The sequence below is a fragment of the Cervus elaphus genome, chromosome 5, assembly GCF_910594005.1.
Source record: "Cervus elaphus chromosome 5, mCerEla1.1, whole genome shotgun sequence".
NCBI classification, from domain to species: Eukaryota; Metazoa; Chordata; class Mammalia; order Artiodactyla; family Cervidae; genus Cervus; species Cervus elaphus.
Window position 1 is genome coordinate 23,238,290 of NC_057819.1, and position 9,333 is coordinate 23,247,622.

The 9,333-nt window shown below is 42.5% G+C and overlaps 1 long non-coding RNA gene across 1 annotated transcript; it reads left to right on the forward strand.

Annotated features, from left to right (window-relative positions):
- Nucleotides 1–1,220: 1,220 nt before the first annotated feature.
- LOC122694002 lies at nucleotides 1,221–8,191 on the forward strand. Its single transcript, XR_006341080.1, has 3 exons — nucleotides 1,221–1,327; nucleotides 5,890–5,959; nucleotides 7,646–8,191. It is a non-coding gene; the product is annotated as an uncharacterized LOC122694002 (long non-coding RNA).
- The last annotated feature ends 1,142 nt before the right edge of the window (nucleotides 8,192–9,333 follow it).

Sequence of the window (9,333 nt, forward strand, 5' to 3'; positions counted from 1 at the left end):
AAAGGACTGGTCAACTCATGTAGAGCAACTCTGGCAGACCCCCAAGGGGTTAAAACTTCCTAAGACTCTCCATCAACAACTCTGAAATGATGCTGCCCTCCAAATGCTAAAACCCAGTTTACTGGCATACAGAGGGCAGAACTTGGTAGCAGTTTTGCTTTCTTTCTTTCTTGCCTGTGCCACTCAGCCTTTGGGATATTAGTTCCATGACCAGGGATTGAACCCATGCCCTCAGCAGTGACAACACCAAGTCCTAATCACTGGACCCCTAAGGAAGTCCCCAGTTTTGCTTTCTTACTATCTGCTCAATTTATTCATTTCCTAATTTTTGCCCTTAGTTATATAATAAACTAGATGGTTTATAAATCCATGATAGAGACCCAAAGAAAGCTGATTTTATTTGATTTTTACCTGTATAGCAGGGAAAAAAATCAAAGACTGATAATAAGGAAATCTAAATTAAAAGCCCAGACATGGCAGATATTTACCATGTGATCTTTGTCAATAATAATAATCATTGTGGTAGCAATATAAATAATATGACTATTGCTAATAATAATCATTATTTACCTAAGGTCTACCAGATGCCAAACAAGGTACTAAGACATTTGCATTATTTCACTTAATTATTGCAATGCAATTATGAAAATGCTCTATTGGTCTCTCCATTGTACAGATGAGGAAACTGAGGCTCAGAAAAAAGAAGCAATGGACTCAGTGCCAGGCACTGAAAAAGGAATAGAGCTGAGATTTTAAATTCAAAAGCGTTCTCTGCTTCTCAGCACTGGGGCAGCTTCTGACTGACCTTTGCCTATCTTGTAAGTGTCTCCTATATCAACCTCAATTAAAACCATTCGAAATATTCCACTTGCCATATTCTCCCTAAGGGTCCAATAAAATCCCTTATTAATTTTTATTTAACACAGTGGAGCATTTAGCCAAATTCCAGTTCTCTGTTCCAATTCTTTCAGCCTCAGAGAAATGACTCCAAAGCTTAAATACCTCCCTGTCTTCATTATTGTCTGGGAGTTCAGCCAAATAATGTCCTTGGGGCTGAGGGAGGAAGGGAGCCAACAGTGCTTGTTTCTTTGTTTATTTCTGAGACAGAACAATGGGACCATTTTTTTCAAGGGATATGAGCATCCTTGGAGAGAAAGGGAGGGAGGATATAAGAAACAGAGAGAAGTGGGGAGGGGAGAAGGAGAACTGGGGGAAGAAATTTCCAGGCAGAGAGAACAGCTAGTGCAAAGGCTGAGCTGGGGATGGTTTGAGATGCAGGCATCAGGTGTAACCAAGGAGCCCGGTGGCTGGTGTGACTGGAGTACAGGTAATGGAGGAAGGTTTGTGGGCAATGGACCCAGGGAGGCAGATGGGGCCACAGCACCCAGGGTCCTACAGGTTACTGAAAGGACAGTGGATCTGGCTTCTAAGGGTGATGAAACGCCATTGGCAAGATGCTGACCAAAAGAGCAATGTTACCTTTTGTGGGGGAGGCTGATCTACATTTTTAAAAATTGCCCTTTCCTCTCCCCTAAACTATGGGATTGAGAGATGCAGACTACTTATGCGTAAAATAGAGAAGCAATGGAGTGGGGGAGGGATGGTTTGGGAGTCTAAGATTAGCAGATGCAAACTAGTATATGGTGGTGGTGGCGGTTTAGTCACTAAATTGTGTTTGATTCTTTGAGACCCCATGGACTGTAGCTCCCCAGGCTCCTCTGTCTATGGGATTTCCCAGGCTGGAATACAGGAGTGGGTTGTCCTGCCCTCCTCCAGGGGATTTTTCCCACCCAGGGATCAAACCCCCATCTCCTGAATTGGCAGGAGGATTCTTTCCTCACTGAGGCACCTGGAAATACCCAATATATCGTTATAAAATATATATATATATACACACACATGGAACAACAGACTGGTTCCAAATAGGAAAAGGAGTACATCAAGGCTGTATATTGTCACCCTGCTTATTTAACTTATATGCAGAGTACATCATGAGAAATGCTGGGCTAGATGAAGCACAATCTGGAATCAAGATTTCCAGGAGAAATATCAATAACCTCAGATATGCAGATGACACCACCCTTATGGCAGAAAGTGAAGAAGAATTTAAAGAGCCTCTTGATGAAAGTGAAAGAGGAGAGTGAAAAAGTTGGCTTAAAGCTCAACATTCAGAAAACTAAGATCATGGCATCCAGTCACATCACTTCATGGCAAATAGATGGGAAAATAGTGGAAACAGTAGTAAACTTTATTTTGGGGGGCTCTAAAATCACTGCAGATGGTGACTGCAGACATGAAATTAAAAGATGCTTACTCCTTGAAAGGGAAGTTATGACTAACCTAGACAGCATATTAAAAAGCAGAGACATTATTTTGCCAACAAAGGTCTGTCTAGTCAAAGCTATGGTTTTTCTAGTGGTCATGTGTGGATGTGAGAGCTGGACTATATAGAAAGCTGAGCATCAAAGAACTGATGCTTTTGAACTGTGGTGTTGGAGAAGACTCTTGAGAGTCCCTTGGACTGCAAGGAGATCCAACCAGTCCATCCTAAAGGAAATCAGGCCTGAATATTCATTGGAAGGACTGATGTTGAAGCTGAAACTCCAACACTTTGGCTACCTGATGGGAAAAGCTGACTCATTTGAAAAGACCCTGATGCTGGGGAAGATTGAAGGCAGCAGGAGAAGGGGATGACAGAGTATGAGATGGCTGGATGGCATCACTGACTCAGTGGACATGAGTTTGAGTAAACTCTGGGAATTGGTGATGGACAGGAAGGCCTGGAGTGGTGCAGTCCATGGGGTCGCAAAGAGTCGGACACGACTGAGCCACTGAACTAAACAGTCCTGTCGGACTCTTGCGATCCCATGAACTGTAGCCCACCAGGCTCCTCTGTTGATGGGATTCTCCAGGCAAGAATACTGGAGTGGGTTGCTCTTTCCTTCTCCAGGGGAACTCTGGACCCAGAAATGGAACCCAGGTCTCTCCCGCATGGCAAGCAGATGCTTTACTGACTGAGCAGCACGGGAAATCCCAATATATTTGTCCAAGTCCACAGAATGAACATTAAAAGTGAACTTTATTGTAAACTGTGGACCTCGGGTGATACTAATATATCAATGTTGATCATCAGTTGTAACAAATGTAACATCTGCTGAGGGACCCTTAAGTGGGGAAGACTACTTTCCTGGAAATTTTGCTGTGAACTTAAAACTTCTCTAAAAAATAAAGTCTTAAAAAAGAATCCCAAGAGTGGCCATTGAGGGTCTTCTGATACCCAACCGCAGATCCCTTCTCATCTTTCTCTGTGGCCCCCTCTTCCCCGCCGGACACAGCCACTGGGATTATTTATCCCGCGGATGCACAGCGACATTTGGCCTCCAGGAAAGGTAGTCTGGTTTTCAGATGCCTTCACGCTCCTAACTGAGCCCACAGACTTGATTGACATTGCTGATTGACTTGGAGAAGAAAGAGAAATGGGTGGAGAAAGTTTGGTTTTGGCCGTTTCGGGACGCCTTTAAGCGGGTCACAGGTAGGAGCCAGAGGCAGCTGCCAGCGCACAGCGGGAACCGAAAGCCCAGGAGCCCTGAGCTTTCTCTGCAATTCATCAATCTTGGCAGCGAGGCCTGGATGCTGATTAAGTAGCGAACGCTGGGAAATTAAAGATGCTCCAGAACCTTCGTCTTGGTGGCGTCTTTTCTTGAGACGCCAGGGCAGTGGAGCGCCTGCCTCCGCAGGTGACACGGATGTCGCTCCCTGGCCCAGAGATGGATGGTGAACAGATGGAAGGAACTCACTGATGGGGCCGCTTTCTTCCTCTCCCCACCCATGATACAAAATTCATTGTAAGGAGGAATAAATGAAAACCTCTATTCAAATGAAGTCACAAAGAAGCTTTTAAAACGGCATTCATCAGGTGAGCTGTTCAGTAAGCCGGGAGCGCTGCACGGTGGGCGAGAGGAGTACGTGGTAAGGCCCTTGGTGACGCCCTGGTGCCCGGAACCGCCTCCATCGCCTGTCATTCCCCGTGCGCTGGGGCGAGGACCCGGATCGTCAGCATGGAGAACCTAGCTCGCGCTAGCTTTGGCTTCCGGTAGCCCTGCCAAGGCCAACAGCACGAAGACTCTTCAGATACAAAGTCCTGGATCCTGCTGAAGACTGGGCATTGGCTGGTCTCTGCGCCAGGAACAGACACCAGGCTCCCTTCTTTATTACTTTATCTTTGTTTTCAAATGTCAGCTTCTCAGGGGATCAATACTGATCTATTTGGAATTAGAACAGTCCACCACCAGCAGCGGCATCTCTCCTAAAATTGCTCCTCTTTATTCTGCCCTCTCTGTTTTCTTGGCATTTTTCATTTTATACTGAGTTAATCCCTACTGACACAGACATTAGAAGCTTAACACTTAACTCACAATAGTTAGAAGTGAGTCAGCCCTGATCCACCCCCCCCCCCCCCACCTCTTGTTTTATTTTTAAGTGAAAATACACTCAAAGAAAAATCTGAATATTCAACCCCATTAGACCAAATTTGTTTCTTAATTTCTTCTTCTTTTTAGAAAGATATTCAGTAAGTCCTTATACACACAAACAAGTCCCATTCTGGGAGCACATTCCCAAGTCCAATTTATTCATAAGTTCAACAGCTAGCCTAAGTACACAACTAATACAATCAGTTATATAGAAATGTACTGTAATAGATTTATAATACTTTTCACACAAGTAATACATAAAAAATAAACAAACATAAAACATAAAGAAAGCATTTTAAACCACAGTACAGGACCTTGAAATGTACAGTACAGTTGGCCTTCGGGTCACATTCACATGTTTGAAAGTTTGCAACTTGAAGGTTTATATGCAGGGAACTTACTGTATTTGTTTCTCCTTCATTCTTTCTCTCCCTCTTCCTCCTCCTTTTTCTTCTTCTTAGCCCTCTCTCTCTTTTGTTCTCTCTCTGCTGAAATTCAGGGCAAAAGGTGTGAAGACTCTAATACCAGAAACAGACAAGAAACCAAGAGAAGACTCCCTCCTGAAGAGGCAACATTGACATGAGGACCATTATGGATTTTTTCGAATCAGGCGATGCTCTTATGAAACCTGCATTTCCTTTTCTGTTGGGAAGGCTTGTGGGGCTTCTTAAACACCGGGTTACAAGATAAGAACTGGGAACATATGGTGTCTCTGTTGGCTGTAATTCTTGGCTCTCCTCACACTTTCAACTAACTCTCAGGCTGGCAACAGTACAGGTGTTTTTTCCTTTGCTTGTTGCATGGAGGTGAGAGTCTTGACTGCCTGTTCAGCTGTGGATGGGGGACCAGCCACAGAGATGCCTGCTCTCAGGGTGCTCCCCTTACAGAGGGTGGACACCACTAGGGAAAATAGGCTGGGTGGGGGCTGTTTATCCAGCCCCAGTCTTTGTTTCTTTTCTTTTTTTTTCAGTAGGAAAAAAATACTCTGACTCCAAAGTTTAACTACATTTTGTTTTGAACTAATCCCACACAAAGCTTCTTGGGTGGTTCCAGTGGTAAAGAATCCATTTGCCAAGCAAGAGATGTGCGTTCAGTTCGATCCCTGGGCTGGGAAGATCCCCTGGAGGAGGACATGGAAACCCACTCCAGTGTTCTTGCCTGGAGAATCCCATGGAGAGAGGAGCCTGCTGAGCTATAGTCCATGGGGTCGCAAAGAGTTGGACATGACTGAAGCAACTAAACAACAACAAATCCTACCCAGAATAGTCACAATCCCTGGGAAAGCGTGTGGGGTAATGACCAGGGTCCTTGTCTGCTGTTGCATAGTTTGTCCTGAATTGTGTGAATCCAGACAAGAAACAGCAAGTATTGGTTACACTTCTTGGTCTCTTCTAAAATATATGTACATTTTATTCAGCTGCAACTGGATGAAAATGGGGTAACTCTGCGGTTGCAATAGCTGCCCTAACAGAGCTGATGGCTTAGAAGTAAGTCAAAGACTTGACCTGAATTTTTTTTTAAATGTGTTTTAAATTGAAGTATCATCGATTTTACCTATCTGTATATCTGTATACTTTTGAATTCTTTTCCATTATAGATTTTTGCAAGATATTGAGCATAGTTCCCTGTGCTATATGGTAGATGCTTGCTGCTTATCTATTTTATATATGGTAGTGTGTATCTGTTAATCCCACATCCCTTATATGTGGGATCTTAAAAAAATTCTACAAATGAATTTATTGACAAAACAGAAATTGACTCACAGACATAGAAAACAAACTAATAGTTATCAAAGGGGAAGGTGGAAGAAAGGGATAAATTAGGAACTAGGGATAAGCAGATACACACTGTTGACTGAAATTTTTGTCAGCTTTTATTTTATGCCTTTGATGGCATTTCATTTACCACCTTCCCAGGATGTTATCTTAAAAATGAGAGTGATGGGAGGTATGATGTTTCATTTTTAGTTCATTAATATAAATGGAAAAAGCCTTAAAGTCCGTCTTTTATGTACAGACTTCACTAGGGAAGGAACCAAGAGAAAATTGCTGGGTCAATAAATTATTGGTGCAGATGGAAGGAACAAACAGGTACTGAACATCTATGATGTATCAAGAGCCAAGATTTAATATTTTTCTCTTTGAATTCCCCCAGTCAATGCTACATCAGACAGTTTACAGGTAGAGGCAGAAAGAAAGGCAAATATGGCAAGACTGTGGAATTTCTGGGAGTATGACTATACAACTGCTATGTTGTAAGATTATTTAATCATTTAATTGGTGAATATTTGGTCATTTCTAAAATTTCATTCTAATTCCATAATGAACATCTTTTTATGTGGGTGCCTTGATGTGTTTCCTAAGATACTACTAAGTGAGCACTTGCTATGTGCCAAGGGCAGCTATGTTTTACATACATGTTATGATTTAATTGTCAAAGGGCATGGAGAAGTGGAATTAACATCCAGGCTATGGTTTCAGAGTGGGAGCATGCCACTCCCTCCCATGAGGACATTCCCATTTATCAATGAGAAGGTCACAGAACATCATAATTTCCTTTTCATTTTTGTTTAAGTTTTCCAAATTTTCTATAACACACACCCATTATTTTGCATCTAAACAATATACTCACACACATAAAGATTTTTTTTTAAATGGTCCACATTAATCCTTCAATCTTTCTGAGTGTCAAGGTCTTTTCCAACGGGTCAGCTTTTCACATCAGGCGGCCAAAATATGGGAGATTCAACATCAGTCCTTCCAATGAATATTCAGGGTTGATTTCCTTTAGGATTGACTGGTTTGATCTCCTTGCAAAACTGGGTGAAAGCAAATTCAAAGAATAGAAGTGCCCCAAGGAACCTTCATAGAACACTTAAAGATCACACACTTCATAATTATCAATATTTTACATCTTCTGAGGTGCTTGGGAAAACCCTATATCAGCCTATTGTGTGGGCAAGACAGTCTGAAAAAAAATCTCTATTATTCTGAGAATTTTCTTTGCTTCTTTTTTGCCTACTACTATTGTCCTTAAATCTGACAGACATATTTTTTTATGACCCATGACCTGGTCTCTAAATTCAGGCTTGCCTTTCTGTAAAGCATGAATCAAAAGATCAATTGTTAAGAAACATATCAATAAATCTAAATGCAGATTTTCTTATTTTTCAGGTTATCTGCTGGCAGTTGAACACTGTGCTTCACCCAGAACAAAGAAACTTTTTGCCTTGGACACAATTCTGATGCATACTTCGATTGATTCATTTATGCAACCATTTTCACCATCGGTGCACTCTGCCAGAGAAACCATAGACTCGAGTTGGATTTTTCCTTCTCCAAATGGTGCAGGCAGTCAAACTCTATGTCCTCAGATGCCTTATTTTATATTTCTGCTCTCCAGTGGGTTAGGTTGAACGGATCATTTCTCCCCTGGCCAGAAATACAGGGCTCCTACCCTCCCTAGCCCCTGCCTGGGTCTGGGCTGAAGACCCTGGCTGTGGGTGTGTTTCTATCTCATTTCATCCAAATAGATGGTTGAGGCAGCTTCCTGGAGTTGAACTATGTGCCCCACATATTTGTCTGGGTAGCACTGGAAATAGATTTGCATTTCCAGAGTTAAGACATCTTTCTTTCTCTCTTTTTTTAAAGTTTTTATTTTGTATTAGAATATAGCCAATTAACAATGTCATGATAGTTTCAGGTGGACTGCAAAGGGACCCAGCCATATGTATACATGTATCCATTCTCCCCCAAACTTCCTTCCCATCTAGGCTGCCACATCACATTGAGCAGACCTATTTGGGTAGCAGAGGGCATCTTTCGTTTTTGGTGACTATGTGAGTATCTCAAAGGCCAGTCCTCTGCACTTGTCTGTAAAGTGGTAAATTCCCATCAGATCCTGCAGTTGCCAGGAGAGATATTGAATGTCTCAACTGGCAAGAAAACATGGTGGACACTCTGAACTATCATCCCCTGCCTCCATCTCACTCTACATTCAATTACAGAAATGTTAAGGTGGTCAAGTATCTCTTTCCCCAGCTGATCCCAACAACTATCAATTTACACAGTGCAAGATGCCATCTGAGCTGGGCTGGATGTTTTGTCTTCAGGACCCCTTCGAATATGCTCATCCCTCTCTAATTAGTTAAAGATTCTCCTATACTCCTGAAGATCATCCCTTGAGCTGAAAAAGATGCATTTTTCAATTTCCTCCTGCAAATTAATGTGGGGCATGCTTTTCTGAAAATATCAGATAAGGGAAACGTGCACAGCTCTGGGACTGAGTTTTCCCCCTTTGCCACTCTGGAGATGTGAAAGAAATCATATTCGAAAGACAAAAGCTCAGTGAGTTTTGTGAATTTCAAAAAGGAGAATTATAGTCACATCTTGGATCATGGATGGGTGGGAGGGAGGTGGTCAAGTGGGGGGAAACCAGCCCTGATGCAGTTGGGTCCATTTTTCATTCTACTTTAGACATGGTTAGAGAGTCATGTGTCTCTTTTACATCATCCAACTCTACCATACCAATTGCCAGGTGAGCACTGTGACCTTCTCCCTCTGAGCACTGGCCAGAAACTGCAGGGACCACAAGTAACAAATATGTGCCACACCGCCTTCCAGGAACTCACAGTCTAATTAGGGAAATGACGGGTCAGAGTTTAGGTTGCATCCAGCTGAGAGTAATGCACAACCCACTCAAAAGAGAAATGAACAAGTAAGGACACATTATGGTTTAGACTCAGAGTGTCTGGGATGGTTACACTATAGCCAGATACCCTCTTCCACTACATCATCAATCCGTGCAGACTGTTCCTTTCTGATAAGTATTTCTCAGCATCACTGTGCATTAGAATGATGGG